At 38.3% G+C, this 18,846-nt stretch overlaps 1 non-coding gene across 1 annotated transcript; it reads right to left on the bottom strand.

Annotated features, from left to right (window-relative positions):
* Positions 1–1,651: 1,651 nt before the first annotated feature.
* LOC111825169 lies at positions 1,652–1,714 on the bottom strand. The gene has a single exon (XR_002828297.1). It is a non-coding gene; the product is annotated as a U7 small nuclear RNA (small nuclear RNA).
* Positions 1,715–18,846: the final 17,132 nt, after the last annotated feature.

Genomic DNA, 18,846 nt, shown 5'->3' with positions numbered 1-18,846 from the left:
TATTTTTTTCCTTTATTGATTAAGGTATTACAAATGTGTCCTTATCCCCCCATTAAAAACAAGCCCTATTTGAATGACATCGTACTTCCTCTCTTCTGAGTCCCACTCAGGGTCTTTTCCAGGGTGAGTGCCAATAAGGAAAAGAGCTCTCGGAAAACTGAAGGCGGTGCTTGTCCACCATATCTAGAAGTACCCCAGGTTCTTCCTGGTTTTCTTCTTGCCAGATATCCCTGCTCTGTGATGCCTCCCATGTCAAAGATAAACAAAGACCGTTTTTAATTAGCAGTACACTATGGCAAGAGTTGGTTTATGTGAAATTCATCTGCATTTGCTAACTGGCACTTTTTGAAGTTAGGGTTCTACCCTCCCATTAGAGACTGAGACACAGGGACCCTCTCTTCAGATGCTGATTGGAAGAAACAGCAAATTCCTTTTAGAAACCTTGACTTTTCTCAGATAGGCACTTTAAGGAGGGTAGGGTCATTCTCAGGTAGTGGCCTAGAGTTGTTGGAAACTATGTTAGTGTTTGTTCAAGTCAAGGTTGAGGCTTAGTTGAGAAGAGGGCTCAGAGGAGCCCACCTGGCTAGAGTTTGGTCAAGGACAGTCTTTGTCACATTTAAACTTGAGCAGAAGGAGGGATGACGCGGTGTCAGGCTCTCTACCTTCTCTCTGCAACTAGTTGGTTTACTGTATCAATTCCTAAATTCCAGTCTATTTAGGATTTCTATAGTGGCTTGCCTTGCTTTCCTTCACTGCTCATCCTTGCTGTTTCCCAGGGATAGTTCTTAAAGATTGGGTGAGGAATAGTACATGGGCTATAATATGAATGATGGAGAAAAAATAAGAGTACAGTTTAAGACTACAGCAGACATATTCAGACAGTAACTGAAAAGGAAATTTAAGAAATGTAATTTGCAATGTATGAAGAATGTAACAAAAACAGTAAATGAATGAGGAGGAAAGAAGATTTACAGAAAAATTTCATAGAGTCAGATGTACTAAAGATTTACACCCATTACCTGTTTTAAACCAGTGTCCCAGTATAATTGAATAAGTGCTATGTAGTAATTTATTGATAGTCTCACTACTTTCTCTTAAGTTGTCTGCAGACTGTTTAGTGAAAAAAGACGCTGTCTTTGGATGAGTATGTGATGGGTCAGTGCTTTTAGGTGTAATGTAGAGGTTCACTATTGATTAACACATTATTTATGAGAACATTTTTAAAGGAGGCATGAAAATATATTGCAACATCGCAGGTAATACATTATAATATGCTGAACATTATGAGAAACGGTGATTAGTTCTAACCTAGTATCAAGGAATATGTGATATGTCTTAAATCTTTGAGGCAATTTAAGGTAATAATGAAACATCCTTTATTTTTTAATTTTGGTGTTAGACATACCTACAAGGTGCTAGAATGTCATACCAGCTCTGTGATATTGATTAATTCACTTTTCTAAACCTTGGTTTCCTTAAGAAAATGCAAAAAGTAATGTTTCTATCTGAGTGGTGAAAATTAAGTGATTTGCACACTGCAATAGCTCAAATGGTACTATATCATCATTGTTGTCATTGTCGTCATCGTCATCATGATTATTGTTACCAGTGGGACATATGGGTAATGAGTGGTTTGGGTTTTTTTTGCGGGGGGGGGCTTTCGGTAAAAACTAGAAGACCTGCTAGACAAATTCAAGAAGAGCTGTAAGCACTGGGTATGTCTTTTCTAATAAGGAAATACTACTTCAGTCAGTAACACTATTTATGGCCTTGTTTAAGAGAACCCTAACATGCTATGGCAACTATCTTAAATTCTGTTCCTATACTCATCCTATATAATAAAAGCCTAATATGCTAAGTGTTCGATTGTTCATTTGACTGTTCGACCAGTCGCTGTGATGCACACTGACCATCAGGGGGCAGATGCTTTGTCGGGTAGGTTAGCTTGCTGCTGGGGTCTGGCTGATTGGGACTGGGCGAGACAGGCCAGGCACACCCTGGAGCCTTCCTTCGGTCCCTCCCCAGGCACCATCATGCACTAGTGGGGTCCCTTGGCCTGCCTCTCGCAATCTGGGACCCCTTGGTGGCATGTCAGAGAGCCGGTTTTGGCCTGAACCCCACAGGCCAGGCTGAGGGACCCCACTGGTGCACAAATCCATGCACCAGGCCTCTAGTTCACAATAAAAGTCACAAAAGAGGGTCAAATAAGAAGTTAATGAGGAGTGAGCATATCTGGATTTTCATTCTGGTTTGCTATCCTTTGTTCTGGGATTTGGGAAAGGCATTTTATCTTCCTAATCTAAACAAAAAATTATCTATAAAATGGAACATTTGGAGGAAATAATTGCAGATATCTATTCCATTCTAAAAGATTTATTTTAGCTATGGTTATCTATATTCAGAATGAACTACTAGCGTAAAATTTCTACAGAGTGAAGAATAGTCAACACATAAGTTAAAAAGTCAACTGTTTATGTCTTTAGCTTTTTTCAAGTCATTATCTGAAGTCCTTGCAGTTAGGGTAGAGAAAAAAAATCTAAAATGAGAATTTTATTATTCTATATTTTTAATAAAAAGTAATTTTTATTATGAAATTTATATTTCTCTATTGTATCAAACTCAGAAAACAGGAAGCTATCAAGAAAAAGTGAAAGTCATGTTATCTATTCTCCCTTACAAATTCTCTAACCTTTCTTGAAATTAAACCATGAATTTCCTAGAAATTTAAAATGCATATATAAATACAGTTAAAAAAATAGGACTATGTAATATTTGCCCATCTCATTTAACACTTTTATCCTGGACATTTTTAGAATCATACAACATGATTATATATTATCATTTTTGACAGCTGCATAGTATTCTTTTGTAAAAATGAAACAATTTATTTGCCAAATCCAAAACAATGAACATTTAATGTTGTTTGGAATACTTAATTATAATAGGCAAATATTCTCTAGGAAATGTGTGTGTGTATGTGTGTAAATACATGTAAATATACATATATATTCCTATTTATGCATTAAAATGCCTATTTATGCAAACTCAGTATTGAGTGTTATTATTCTCTTAAATCTGAATCAAGATGCAAAAAAAGCTATCTCATTGCCCCTTTCATTTTTATTTATTTATTTTTATTGGTATTGAAGCTGAATATACCTTAGTGTGTTTATTAGCCATAATATGGTACTTGTCTATTTCTTAAAAATTGTGTAAGAGCTCGTTTTTTATAAGTGTATTGACTACCAGTCTGTTCTAAATATAAACATTTTAAACTTCATTTTCTTTTTTAATTAGTTTAAGGAATTGAGTTTAGGTGACATTTAGGAATTTTATATATCAAATCTAGCAGCTTCTTCTTTTAAGGGTTGTGCCTTTAATATCCCGTTTTTCTCCAATCAAAGATCATAAAATATTCATCAAAATTTTACTAGGTACTTCAATCCATTTAGAATTTATTGTGGTTTCCATAAAATGCTCACATCTACTTTCAGTGATTTCTACCTGGACTACTTGGGTTCTGTAGTTACTCACATATGTTGGAGGGGATCTGAATCAATGACAAACCTGAAATAAGACAGTGACTAGTATTTCAGATGCACTCCTGACAGCTGGCACTGGGCCCTGCTGCTCCTAGCCAGCCGCCTGAGTTGTCCACAACACATCACAAGGGGGAGCCTTCGTGCTTTAGTAAATACACCTAATGCTTCCCAGGCCACTCCTCTCATTTGTAGTTTTTTGTCCAACCTCCATAGTTTCTGTCTTGATCATACAAAAAGCAGTGTGGTGAGGTGGTCAGAAAAAATAAAGAAACCTGAAAGAAATAAAAATTGAGCTACACAAAGCAAAAATCCTAAATATTACTAAATTTGAGTTGAAATTTTTTCCTCTGTGCATAGAAAGAAATGTAAGATTATTCTCTGATTTCCCAATTATTGGAATACATTTCCTTACCAATGGCGTTCAGATCCATATTTGAAGTTGAGGACTTGAATGAAAAGTAAAATGAACTGCTATATATTATGGAGATTTTTTCTGCAGTTTTTGCAAGCCAGCATGTGTCAAAGATAACATGGTGGGTACTACCAAGAATTTTCCCATTTTTACTTATCAATTGGTCATATTGTTCATTTAATTCAGCGGTTCTCAACCTGTGGGTCGCGACCCCTTTGGCGGTCGAACGACCCTTTCACAGGGGTCGCCTAAGACCATCCTGCATATCAGATATTTACATTACGATTCATAACAGTAACAACATTACAGTTATGAAGTAGCAACGAAAATAATTTTATGGTTGGGTCACAACATGAGGAACTGTATTTAAAGGGCCAGAAGGTTGAGAACCACTGATTTAATTAAATAAGTTTGCATTTACCTCCACCTCTTTGTACCATTCTTTTGCAGAACTCTGTTATCTGGCCATTTGGGGATCTAAAGTGAATAGAAAGGGTGGTCCTATTTGTGGCTAATCACCAGTATATTGATATTTTTCTAATATCTTTCCTCAGTAAAATCAGTAATTATATGGAATTGTATCTTGAGTGGAAGCCACTTGCACTAGGCCAGTTGTTTGCACTTAACCCTAGAAGGAGAAATGCGTGCTCTCCAACAGTCTCTTTCCCTGGCTGATCTGCTTTTAAGAATGTTTGGATGACAGGCAGGGTATAAATGTGAAGTCCTCTTAAAAGAGGGTAAAACGGCTCCCAACTACCCTTAGAGTACATATCCCAGGCTAAACATATGGCCTTGTCATCACAATTTTCCACATTCCCTTTCTTGTGGTTTTAACGTTCTACTTTTATTTATTACCAGAAGGCCTTATCTCTCCAGCCTGCTGCTACAGACTGCGAGGCCAGGATGTAGTGAAAGCACAAAGTAATGAAACAGATGATCATAAAATAGAAGGCAAATGGCCACAGCCTCTGTCTGTGTCACAGCTGCTCAGGTTCTATAGCCTGAGCCAAACCGTGCTCGAGAGACATAATGTCACACAGCGCCAATCATACTTCCATTCCCGTTACCTTTGGTATCACCAGAAGACCTTCGCCTTTGCGAATGTCAAACCTTTCACAAACTTCCAGGAAAAGTGTCAGCTAATGGGAAAAGGGAAAGAAGACAGCTAGAGGACCTTGAATGCTAACTGGCCACTTAAAGGGCAACTAGCAGCTCAGGTGAAGAAAGAAATGTCATGCAAATGAAAGATCTGGTGGGCTCAAGATGAAGGACAGTGAAAAGGAAAAGCGATGAACGCTATTAGATGATATGGTCTTCTGCGATTTTTTCCCCCTCCCTGTGCGGCCCTTAGCAAAGTTATCAAACCAGAGCCTCATGTCCGGTGATGAGTGACTGACAGGTGGTTGACTGCAGCAAGTTGGAGGACCGTTAAATTGGGACTTTCCAAAAGCTGATCCAGTTTTGGCCAAACCCTGTGAGTTGGAGTTAGTGCCAGGGATTCTCAGGGAGGGCTGCGTCTGTTCCTTCTTTCCCCAGGCAGAGCAGGAGGGGGCGGAAGAAAGCGGAATTTGACTCATAAGCCCAGATGCCACGTACAACCATCTCCAGAAATGTCACATCTTCATAATGCGGCTTTCATATTTCTATAAGTATCTATAATAAGATATTTTTTTGTTCTCAGATTGATAAAGATTATTAAGTGATACTATGTGGTGTTCATAAAGGATAAATAACTTAGAACTCTAATATGTGATTGAATTTGTATTGTGAGTTTGAATTGATACTACTACATTTTGAAGGACACGTCACCGACATCCATTATAATAAAAATGTATCAAATCTTTACACCTAGCATTCCGCATCTAAGGATTTATTGTATGGAAACACTAATATAATGAATAAAGTGATATGTTGCAGCATTACTTCTAATAGTAAAACAGAATAACCCAACTGTCTACTAAGATAGATATTATTAAATTAAATACTAAAAATGTTAAGTAGTCATTAAAAAGTAAAAAGTAGAACTATATACATTTCAGTTGCTGGGATATACCACTTCATAGCCATGTGAACTTGAGCAGATTATCTTATATCTCTGTGCCTCAGTTTTCTCATCTGTGTAACAGACATAATAATGGTATCTACTTCAAAATGGTTCATGAGAAGCAAATGGGAAGTACATTGTAAAATGTTTAGAACATCATCTGATACATACTGGTAGATCATAAATGTTACCTCTTCGCAGTGATTATTATTATTTTTGTATTGACATGAAAAACTATGCAAGATAAAAAAACAAAGGAAGTTACAAATGAGTATAGATTATACTAGCCCACAAATAAAAACAGTAAAGTAATATTTATTATATTGATAATTCTCATTGTCTGTGGGGTTATGATGGGCTTTCACATTTTACCTTATATTTTTCTAAAATGTTTGAATTTTATTACTGCCAATTTTTGCAAGAAGGTTTGTGAGATGCAGTGAATAATCACCTCTACTCCCTCATTTTTCTTGGCTTCTAGAAGGAGTTACCATGGTGTTTCATATAGTCTGAGTTTCTGGTAGAGTTTGGAGTCAAAGAGTAATGAAAGTACAGCAATCTCTCTCAAACCATCTATGGTGAAGGACCTGATTTTTTTTAGTAGATAATTTTTTATATCAGTTCTAGGTTCATAGCAAAATTGAATGGAAGGTATAGAGATTTCCCACACACTTCCTGCCTCCAGATATGCACAAAATTCCCACCATCAACATCCTGCACCACAGTGGTACATTTGTTACAACCAATGAACCTACCATGATACATCACGCATTATCACTTAAGGTCTATAGTTCATATTAGGGTTTACTCTTGGTGTTGTATATTCTATGGTTTTTCACAACTGTTTAATAACATGTTTGCAACATTATGCTATCATACAAAATAATGTAATTGATCTAAAAATCCTTTGTGCTCTTCCTATTCATCCCTCCCTACCCCTAAACCCTGGCATCATTGATTCCTTTACTGTATCTAAGTTTTTAAAAAAATATATGGTATTGATTTTTTACAGAGAGGAAGGGAAGGGATAGAGAGTTAGAAACATCGATGAGAGACAAACATCGATTAGCTGCCTCCTGCACACCTCCTACTGGGGATGTGCCCGCAACCAAGGTACATGCCCTTGACCAGAATCGAACCTGGGACCCTTCAGTCCTCAGGCCGACACTCTATCCACTGAGCCAAACCGGTTAGGGTTGTATCTAAGTTTTTATTTTATTAAAAGAATTTTTAAAATTTAAATTCTTTATTGTTTAAAGTCTTACATAAGTTTCTCCTCCCCCCTTGACCTCTCGCCAGCCTCTCCCACCCCCAGCACATGCCCTCACCCCCTTACTATCTGTGCCCATGGGTTATGCTCATATGCATGCATGCAAGTCCTTTGGTTGATCTCTTACCTCCCCTCTCCCCGCCCCTGCCTTCCCTCTTAGGTTGGACGGTCTGTTCGATGCTTCTATGACTCTGGCTCTATTTTTGTTCATCAGTTTATGTTGTTCATTATGTTTTACAAATGAGTGAGATCATGTGATATTTATCTTTCTCCAACTGGCTTATTTCGCTTAACATAATGCTCTCCAGGTCTATCCATGATGTTGCAAATGGTAAGAGTTCCTTTTTTTTTTACAGCAGCATAGTATTCCATTGTGTAGATGTACCACAGATTTTTAATATACTTATCTGCTGATGGGCACTTAGGCTGTTTCCAAATCTTATCTATTGTAAATTGTGCTGCTATGAACATAGGGGTGCATATATTCTTTCTGATTTCTTGGGATATCGTCCTAGAAGTGGGATTACTGGGTCAAATGGCAGTTCCATTTTTAGTTTTTTGAGGAAATTCCATACTGTTCTCCATAGTGGCTATACCAGTCTGCATTCCCACCAGCAATAAATGAGGGTTCCCTTTTCTCTACATCCTCTCCAGCATTTGTTGTTTGTTGATTTGCTGATGATAGCCATTCTGACAGGAGTGAGATGGTACCTCATTGTCGTTTTGATTTGCATCTCTTGGATGATTAGTGACTTTGAGCATGTTTTCATATGTCTCTTGGCCTTCTGTCTTCTCTTTGAAAGGTGTCCATTAAGGTCCTTTGTCCATTTTTTGATTGGATTGTTTATCTAAGTTTTTCTTTACCAGAATATCATGTAGTTGGAATCATACAGTAGGTAGTCTTTTCAAATTAGCTTCTTTCACTTATTAATGTGCATTTAAGTTTCCTCCATGTCTTTTCATGGCTCAATAATTTTTAGCACTGAATAATATTTCACTATCTGGATGTACCAAATTTATATATGTATTCACATACTAATGGACATCTTGGTTGCTTCCAAATTTTGGCAATTATGAATAAAGCTGCAATAAACATTCATGTGCAGGTTTTTGTGTAGACATGTTTTTTACTCATTTTTTTAAGCAAAATTTCCTATATATTACAGACCAGTACTTAAAAAAAAAACACCAAATGAAAGTGAGTTACTAGCACAATGAGATAAAAACAAATATATACAAAATACAAATTCTGACTTTATTACTAGATTTAACAAACTTATAATTACTCTGTCAAGTTGATATAAAAATTTTCAAATGCTTGCTTTAATTTTTTCTATTTACTTTATCTTGGGCCAGAAATTGTTTGTGGATTAGCCCCAGTCTGCAGACCTTATTTGAGTAGCACTTATATAGGGAAATCAGGGTTTATGAGGAAAGGTCAGGATATCCCCTCCTTTTGTCTTGAAAACTCATACTTAGCCTTCAAGAACCAGCGTTTTGCCTTCTCTCACTGGCCCCTCTGCGTGGCCAAGCTGCTTGCCGTTGATTCCGAAAGTAGTGCTGCTGTGCTCTGGCCTGGCTGGTGCCTTTCAGCCCGTGGTGTGCTGATGCCAGCTCCATAGCCCTAGATGAGGTCAGGCACATAGCAGTCACTCAGCTGAAGTTAAGAGGAAAACACATCTAACTTTAAGGAAAAATAATCAATTATCTTTTCCCCTGTAGATTCCATGAGTCAAATAACCTTTAAGTATGAGGCAAAAATTTGTTATTATTTTGTTTATAATGTGGATTTAGCTTTCCATTGGGTCAGCTTATGTCTTTCGTGTTGTATTCAGGTTCATCTTTTTTATTCATGGAATTTTCTCATCGTTTTTATGTCAGTTAGAAATTATCTTTCCTGACACTCCTTGATGCTGGAGTAGCTGTCTTTTCCAAACAACAATGCAAATAGTTACCAAGGAAGGGAAGAGGTCCCATGTAATTAGAAATGCTAGGTCTATGTTACTGGTCATATGATTTTCTGGTATAAACTTTGTGAGGTGATAATAAGCCCAATACTTCTCTCCCTTTCATGCTTGATGCCAAGTGTTATGAATAAAATGATTCATGTGATGATCTATACCAACGTTTAAATAATCGGAGGATCTACCATGAAGAGAATTATCCCGAATATTCTGTTTGACCCATTTATAAATGAGGTAGTCAGAAACTCCAGAACACAAATTCACATTAAGGCTAACTAAATTACTTATTTCTGTGTCCTATGTTGTTGTAGTAGTTGACTTTGAAGTGAGTGTTCAAAACTTCCCTTCCTTCCTCAGTTCCTCAGTAATTTCTCCTACTTTGGAAGATGTCCTCAAAATTACTGATTTTTTTGAGATCACATTCAGCTCTTATTATTTCCCTTCCCTTTCTTAAAAATGTTTCTTTATGCATTCAGTTAGTGTATATTGTCTTTTAAATTTTACCTTGACTTCTTAGGCATCACAGACTTATTCTCTCAGTCTTCTCTTTCTTGACATCCTTAGGTATTTATATAGATTATTGCTTCCTACCTGCGACCCTCCTCTCCTTTGATTTTTGTGATATTATATTGCCCCAGATTCCTTAAAATATTAAAATCTCTGTTTCCTAATTTCTTCTCTGATCCTATCTCCTTGGTTAGTGCAGTAGACTAAGGTAGTAGCGAAGAGAAAAAGATGGAAATAATTGGATCTGAATTGGGTTTGGATATAGAGCTGATAAAACTTGCTGATGGATTTGATGAGGGGATAAGTGAAAGAGGAATCAAAGATGAATTCTAAGTTTTTAGCTTGAGCAACTGAATAGTGTCATTTACTGAGAAAGTGGGAGGACAAAGTTGGGAGAAGTTAATAATCAAGAAGCTTATTTAGGTTCTATTAAGTTTGAGATGCTTGGATATGTTAAGTGGATATGTTAAGCTAGCATTTGGGGATAGCATCTGGAGTCCAGGGGAGGATCAGGTGAGAGAAATACATTTAGGAAGTCATAATCATATCCTAATTTTGATGCTTTTTCATTGGATGAGATAACCTATAATTCTATTATTTGGAACTAATATTTATGTCATATATGTCCAAAAAGGTGGTCTTAGTGTTAATTTTCTTCAGTGCAGATTAGTTTTCTTATGATGAGTTCAGGAATTTTATGGCAAAAATCTATAATAATGAAAGCGTAATATGCCAATTAGACCGGATGTCCTTCCGGACGACCTTCCAGATGAAGCTGGGGCTGCGAGGGAAGCCTGAGTCCTGGGTTCCAGAGGGAAGCTGGTGCCAGCAGCCGGGGGAATGAAGACCTACTCTTGCACAAATTTTGTGCATTGGGCTATACACACACACACACACACACACACACACACATATCCTATATAATAAAAACCTAGTATGCAAATTGTCCCCTTGACTGGGAGTTCAATTGGGAGTTTGACCAGGGGGTGGGGCCGGCCAACCAACCATGGGAAGGGAGGCCCTGACCAGCAGCTGGCAGCTGCTAGGGACCCTACCATGCACAAATTTCTTGGGCTTCTAGTAGTAATATAACAAAGAATAAACCTGTCATTATTTCGTAATTCAATTACTTTGTCAAGAAGCTCATTGTGAATGAAAACCTGTGAAAAAGGAACGATTCATCAAAGACATTACAGTCTTACTTTTTTTTTGATAGTTTAGATGTATATTTTTGGTTGTGATGATAATTCTTACTGAATTTTATTTACCAAATTGGCACACATGGTCAGGGAGTAAAAGGTGGATGACAACCTATAAATTAACTGATGACACTGAAGTGTACATTATATTCAGTGATTGCAGACATTTCTGAGTCTTTTTTCCCTAAAGCAAATTCCTTGCCACATGAAGGTTAACACAGTGTGGAGATACAGACAGAGAAGTTACTGGAAAAATTAACAGACGCTCAATAAAATATTCTAGGGTTAAGTGAGATTAAATGAGATAATATTCCAGAGCAGCACTTTGTAAACTACAAAGCATTACCTAATATTTATTGTAAGAAAGTATTAAAGAGGAAATTATGTGTAATCATTTATTACTTGCGTGACTCTGAGGCAGTCAGAAGCAATACTCTTTAGCTAGTAAAAGTGATACTTTTTTAATGTTGAGTCATACATTCAGTGACTAGAAATTGACATGATTGTTACTGATTTTATTGCAGCTTAAACACTAACAAAAATTTTGCCATACTGGTAAGCCAGTCAGTTCATCAAAGAAATTTAATGCACTTTATAGAACATGACAAGAGTGCTGAACCAGGTGCCGTAAAGGATTTAGTTATAATGGAAACAGACACTGTGTTTCTATCTTTAATAGCTTTGCAATTTAAGAAGAAAAAGCAGAAGTAAAGACCACAAATGAGTTATTGGAAGTATACATACTAACAATTACATAGCCAGCTCTGGGTATTGAAAATGATGCATTTACTTCTGTGAAAACAGATATTCAAAATCTCTTATCATGACTTGTAGCTCCCCCATCCCAGTACTCTCTGAATGTGACTGTATTCAGTTCACAATCCCTCCATTATGTCAGATTTCCTTATCAACCTCTTTTCTTGTCCACACAGATTATTATGTCCACCCTGGGGGTGCTGTCATTTAGTCTTAAGGTTTTACTCCTTTTGAGTACTTATGGTTGGATGTTGCAGTGATTTCAGATAGAATTAGCTCATTAGATTTTGGGCTCAATAAAAGACCATGTGGAATATTGGTTAAATAGAAGTGTGTGTGTGTGTGTGTGTGTGTGTGTGTGTGTTGTGTTGTGTTTTGTTTTGATTTGTCTTTTATTTGCTGTTATTGCTACTTGGTTTATTTAAACTTACATATTAAAATTTAGTCATTTCTTAAATAAAAATCAATGTCTCTTTATTTTTCTTTTGTACATAGTCAAAAATATTAAATAGCAGGCTGTTGAATGCAGAGTTAAATTTTAATTGCTGATATTACCTAATTTTGATCAGTTTGCTTCCCATGTGTGCTTTTTAAAAAAATATGCTCATAATTACGTTGATTTGCTGAGCTGGACTCCCCTTCGCTTTCTGTTAAACAGTATGGCAAATGAGGTTTAAATCTTGTTAAAATTACAGAATTTTCTTTCTCTCTCGGCTCTTTACTTCAAAATAATCCTTTTTCCCCCTAACTCATTTACGGTCTCTCGATAATTGTTAGGCCAAATGAAAAGTGACTTTTTTTCCAAGTTGAAAGTGGAAATTTTCTCCAATAATGTTATGGCTGTGAAGAACTGGGGTGTTTTTCACATTTTTTCAGGACATGAGAGACGCCTGTGCTCTCCTCGTTGGGTGTGGAGGGACTTACCAGTTGAAGCCGGTGTGATTGATCTGCCTAAGACAAAAAACACATTTTCTGACAAAGTGTTAATAAACTCTCTCCAGCAGTTGTAGGTTCCTTTCAAGATCTTACCGTTTGTTTTTGAGGTAATGAAATTTACAGAGAACTATTATAAGGTTCTAATTGAATTTCACAGAAGTAGCCCTAGTGTGACCCAAAATAGAAGAAAAAATACCCAGCCCACACACCCCCATACCGTGAGGCAACTCTCTGCAGAAATATTGATTAAGAACATGAAGTGGAAAAGAGGGGCCCAACTCTCAAATAATTAGCCCTGGTTAATGAAGACTTTTAAGATATGGCAAGTTGATGTTGATAACTTCTGTGGGACACAGGGAGTTGATGAAATAGATTGGCAGCTATAAAAGAGAAGTGTTTATTAAAACACATTTTAAACAGCTCTAAGATATAATAAAAAGCCATCTTTAAAGGAACTTATTAAAAGAAACCCTAGATGGAATTGATAATTTTACCACCTGCAGCTTTCACAGAACTTTCTTGGCTTTTGTTGAAGCTTTTACACACTTAATAACAATCTTAACAGGTATTATCTAGATTATGTGCTCTCTCCATTTTGATGGGCCATATAAAAACAGGTTTATGACATATATACTAACACCACTGATGCATTTAACACATTTTTTTTCAAAACATAGCCAGTGACTACAAGTAGACACATAAAAATACACCTTATTCTATAGATCATAAAACAATTTTATTTGTGAGTTTATTAGTTTATAGAAAGCTTTCCCATCCATTGTCTCTGATCCTCACAATAATCATATGTGGTAGGGAAGGCAGGTAAGGAGGTACTTAATTTTCATATGGGGAAACAGACTAAGAGATGCAGAGACTTGCACAAGGTCACAGAGACTTACATAACGTCACACCATATACAAGTGGGAGAGTAGAGGTATAAACGCAGTATTTTAGCTACAAGGTCAATAGCATATCTATTACCTTATAGGAATGTCATGAGGATCATATTAATATACGCAGCCCTTAGGCCATACCCCATCACATGCTAAGTGCTCAGTATATGCTAGCTGTTATTATCACTCCTATTGTTACTTGACACTGATTCTTTGCAGATGTAAAACACTATTGACATATGTACATATTTAACTGGTAACTTGTAGTATAAATAATGTCCTGTATAGGTAATATGACCAGTAATAGTATCTGGGGATTCTTGGCAAAGAAATGTTGATATGTCTTTCCCATTGTGATATTTCAGTGGCTCTGTTGGCTCAAAATTAGCTACTTGAATAGAGGATATTCTTTATCTCTGTGCCAGTGCCACCTCAAAATCCTCAGACATTTGACTCCTCTCAGGCTTTCTTTGCTGGATCTGCCGTGGGTCATGAGTTAATGTGGGTCTGAAGGCTTTGGGGAGGTGTACAACTTGCTTCTCTTAGTACTATGGATGAAGTACCTATTGCCTTGTTCTGTGTTGTCATCACCCTATTGGTGACTCTGACTGCTCATCCTCTGTGCTATTTGCTGTATGTATCACTGTCCAGAGCTCTGAGTTCTGGGGAAGAGGCTGTTATTTCTTTTGCGTCTCTGGACTTGCAGATAGAGCGTGAACCAAACTGCCATTCTGCAACAGTAAATGGTATGGATTATAGTACTAAGCTGGAGCTTGCCTCGGAAATTGACCTGTGCTGAGCTGTGAAAGTACTGACATGTGCGGGCTCCCTTCCTGAGGAAGGGTGATTGCTATAAATAAACACTCTGACTACTAAAAATTAATTTACTATGGTAAAGTCAGCTGGAGATATGACCAAAAATAATTTTCTATTTTTATATATGTTATCATAGATAATAAATCTACTATTTTTGATTATCATACTTAATAACAATGAACAGCCAGATTTGCTATTCCCCCCCGCTAATGTGTAACTTTAATTTGGACATCAAAATTCTGAGGATAAGACCTATGGTCTGGAGACAAGCTACCTCCAGGGCCCTGGAATCCTTAAAGAGAAGATCAGGAATGAAGAGGCCAGGAGGACTCCTTTGAGTGTGCAAGCAGAGAGACCCAGGCCTCTTCCTTATCCATAGAAACAATAGGCAGAACAAAGAGGGCAGGAATTCAGATTTTTCATCCTTTGATTTTATAAAATTACTAGAGGATCGGTGCATGAAAATTGTGCACTTGGGGGCGGGGGGGGGGTCCCTCAGCCCAGCCTGCTCCCTCTTGCAGTCCAGGAGCCCTCGGGGGATGTCCTGAGTGTTGCCACAGAGGTGGGAGAGGCTCCCACCACCGCCGCTGCTGCACTTGCCAGCCATGAGCCCAGCTTCTGGCTGAGTGGTGCTCCCCCAATGGGAGCACACTGACCACCAGGGGGCAGCTCCTGCATTGAGCGTTTGCCCCCTGGTGGTCAGTGTGTGTTATAGTGACTGGTCGTTCCACAGTTTGGTTGATTTGCATATTAGCCTTTTATTATGTAGGATATTGCCTCTACTAAAGATGAAATCCAAGCTTTCCCCAGTAAGCAGAGATAGGGCAGAACAAATTTGTTTGGGATCTTCGGGCCTATCAACTCAAAATAGGAGGAAGGAAACAAAAAATTTGGCATTATTTTTTTAATAAAAACAAGCATTACCCAACTGTAAAGGACAACTGTTTTAAAGTCATTTTATTGTTCTAAGTCTCAGTGTATATCTCCCTGTTCTAAAATACTGGAAATATGTTTGTTAAGAATATTAAATGAGGAGACCCAGTCAAGAGCTGAGGAGTGTGCACTAGTGAGTGATCTCCGTTGAAAAGAATTAGTCCTTGTTTCCCAGGTAGAGGAGAAGGTATTACTTAGCTCTTCTCAGACCTGACAGCATATTTTCTAATACTGTGAATGGACTAAGGTTTCAGAGTCATTGTATAATCCATGGAGCTGGTTTAAATACTTGGGATTTCCACATCAAGTGAAAGGGTCTAGTCATGATGCTGGGAAAGGCACCCTGGCTCAGAAGTGTTTTCATAAAGATTTGATCCCCATCAAACACCTTTAATGAACATCTTTCCCAAATCACCACATAGCATCAATGAGTATTTACTTAGCGTCCATTTGCAAATAAATCTGTGTTGGAGCTGGATGATTTTCAAATAGGTTGAGCAGCTGTTGTCCATACTGCCTGCTGGAAATTTACAGTAAATAAGAGCCTGGGGATAGAAGAGAAACAGCCCCAAATGATTTTTATGCAAAGACAAATGATACCTTAATTGGCAGCCTTATGATTGGCTCTGAAATGCTGTGGCCTTTTAATTTTAAATGGCATATGCAGGCTCAGGTGCCGCAGACACATTAATAAAGAGACAGTCTTGTATCCTCAGATACATGCTTTGGAGCCCCTTACCTGACTATCATTTAAGAATGTGTGGCAAGTAGGGCAGGAACCCAAAAGAGACCATGAATTGCACATCCCAATGCCTTGCAGGGTATCTCCATCAGGTGTGGTGGGAATATTCATGGTAAGCATTGATAAAGAAAGATTTTAGTCATAGAGATGATGAATTGATGAAAGCAGGCTCTGAATCTTCTGCCTCCGAAGATATGTGGGTCTCAGGTGACAAAAGAATCAGTTCCACTCATCACCTCCCATTTTTCTACCTATGTAGAAAAATGGGGTCTTGGCATGGCAGGGGGTAAGCAAATCTAAGCTTTGTAGGACATGAAATTTATAATTTTTGAGTTCCTCTATAAGAAAAAGAAATGTTAAGTAGATGGCTTCCGCAAAATTAAAAAAAAAAAGAGATGAACATGTGAAAACACTGTAGGGCTCCTCCCAGGCATTGGACAAGATAGGAACAAGCAAGGGAAGGGCACTGAAATTCAAGCTTCATTATCCTGAGGTAAAGCTCTCTCTGCTTCTAGCACATTATGGAGGGTTAGGGTATGCGGACAATTGCTCTACTCCTTGATAGTTTAGGGTCCCAGGTTAAGCTGTTGATTTATTCACTTATGGGTGGTCTGCAGTATTATACTATGTCTGCAGTATTGCCCAAGGCACTGATATGGTGTCAGGATTGGCTCACCTGCAGCTTGAGTTTTTTAGGTCTGGCCAGTTAGTGTCCTCATGTTCTCTTCAGGATAAAATGGAATGTTAGGTGAGAAGTAAAACCCAAAATGTCTATTTAAGCTTGAAAAGTTCTGGCAAAATAGAGGAAAAATGCTCCCGAGTATTTGGAGATGAGAACATTGGGAACAGTCATCAGTGGGTGTTTGAGAACTTAAACAAAACAAAAACAGACAAGGATAACAGGAATTGAATAACTATCTAAATAATTGGACTTTAATAATACAACTCTTCTTCAGTAAAATGCCATCTAGTACACTGTAGTTTGCATTCAGGACTGCAATTCTGGACTAGCTCCAGTGAAATCAAGATGAGTTTTATTGAATTCTAACTGGTGAGATAAATCATTATTTTGTATAAGTTATGAGTCTTGAAAAACAGTTTAGCTTTTAAATTATTTGTGTTCTTAGAATAATCCTTTGCAAAAACAATAGTGGAATAGAAGTAGAGTTCTTTACAAAAAGACCCATTACATATCCCTTGTCTTATTTTTTTTTATTTTTCAAAATGTATTTTATTGATTCCAGAGAAGAAGGGAGAGGGAGAGATAGAAACATCAATGATGAGACAGAATCATTGATTAGTTGCCTCCTGAATGCCCCTTACTGGGGATTGAGCCTGCAACCTGGGCATGTGCCCTGACTGGGAATTGAACCCCAACCTCCTGGGTTATAGGCCAATGCTCAACCACAGAGCCACAGGGGTCAGACACACATCCCTTGTTTTATATGAATTTCCTATAGACCATGATAGGCTATCTATAATTTGATGGGCCAAAAACAAATTACATCTTTTCCAAATTCTCAGTTTCTTGCTATCTTTATGAGATTGTAATAGGTATGACCGAGTTTGGGACTCAAAGATGCTTCTTACTTGTATATAGGCTTCCTTAGCAAACACAGTGATTATAACAATATTATGATAACTAGAGGCCCGGTGCATGAGATTCATGCACTGGGGGAGGGGGGGTAGGGCGGGGGCGTGGAGGTCCCTCAGCCCAGCCTGCGCCCTCTTGCAGTCAGGGAACCTTCGGGGGATGTTCGCCCCCAGGGGATCAGGCCTAAGCCAACAGTCAGAATCTTTCTCACAGTCCAGGGTTCTCGCAGTCCGGGATCTCTCACTCCTTACTGCCCACATGCAGTGGAGGCGGGAGAGGCTCTCACCGGTGCGCTCACCAGTCATGAGCCTGGCTTCTGGCTGAGTGGTGCTCCCACTGTGGGAGCACACTGACCACCAGGGGGCAGATTCTGCAATGAGCATCTGCTCCCTGATGGTCAGTGTGCATCATAGTGACCGGTTGTTCCACTGTTCAGTCAATTTGCATATTATGCTTTTATTATATAGTATTATGATGGCAAAGATTTATGGGATGAGTATAATAGACCAGTGAAGTAGGTACAGTTTTTTGCCCAGATTCCTTTATGAGGCTTGTGTACCCATCCCCAGATGCTGTAGGTGTTGGTTGCTCAGAGCTCAGTGCTGCGCTTTTCTGGAGATTGGCCTGAAATGGCCTGGGAGGCCCATAGGTCAATGACTGGCTGACATGGAAGGGTGACAGCCTCTTGTTGACACAAGCTGTGAGGTTCAGTTCATGCTCCCAGACTCCCAATGGTCTCAGACCAGAATTCTCCTGAAGCGCCATCATTGCCCAGCTTCTTCCCCTGCCCTGCCTGCTTCCTTTAGTTTCCCCAAAGCACTACCTCAATAGGTTATACTTGCTCCGGAACACCCATTCCAAGCTCTGCTTCTAGGGAATCCAACATAAGACAAACTCATTGTAAAATCAGACTACATTGAGTACATTGTATTTCCACTCAAGTTTTTGATCAATTCAGTGACTAAAGATAGGAGAAAAGATAAAAGAAGGGGGTGCAATTCTATAATTTCAGTGTCACAATGGCTGACTAGCAGGCAGAAAAGTGAATTTTTTAATTAAGTATGAAATAATTTTCCATAGTTCTTGGCAACAAGCCAGCACGATGCCCTTTTCCTAAGAAGTGAATTTTCCTAGTCATTTGGAAACCAAGCTGTGCATTCTGGCATGGCTTGACATTTGCCCCCTGGTCAGGGTCAGGCATTCTGCAACACCAGACAGCCAATTTCAAGCGTTGCTGG

The sequence above is a fragment of the Myotis lucifugus genome, unplaced genomic scaffold (genome assembly GCF_000147115.1).
Source record: "Myotis lucifugus unplaced genomic scaffold, Myoluc2.0 scaffold_15, whole genome shotgun sequence".
NCBI lineage: Eukaryota > Metazoa > Chordata > Mammalia > Chiroptera > Vespertilionidae > Myotis > Myotis lucifugus.
This window is presented reverse-complemented; position numbering and strand designations above follow the sequence as displayed.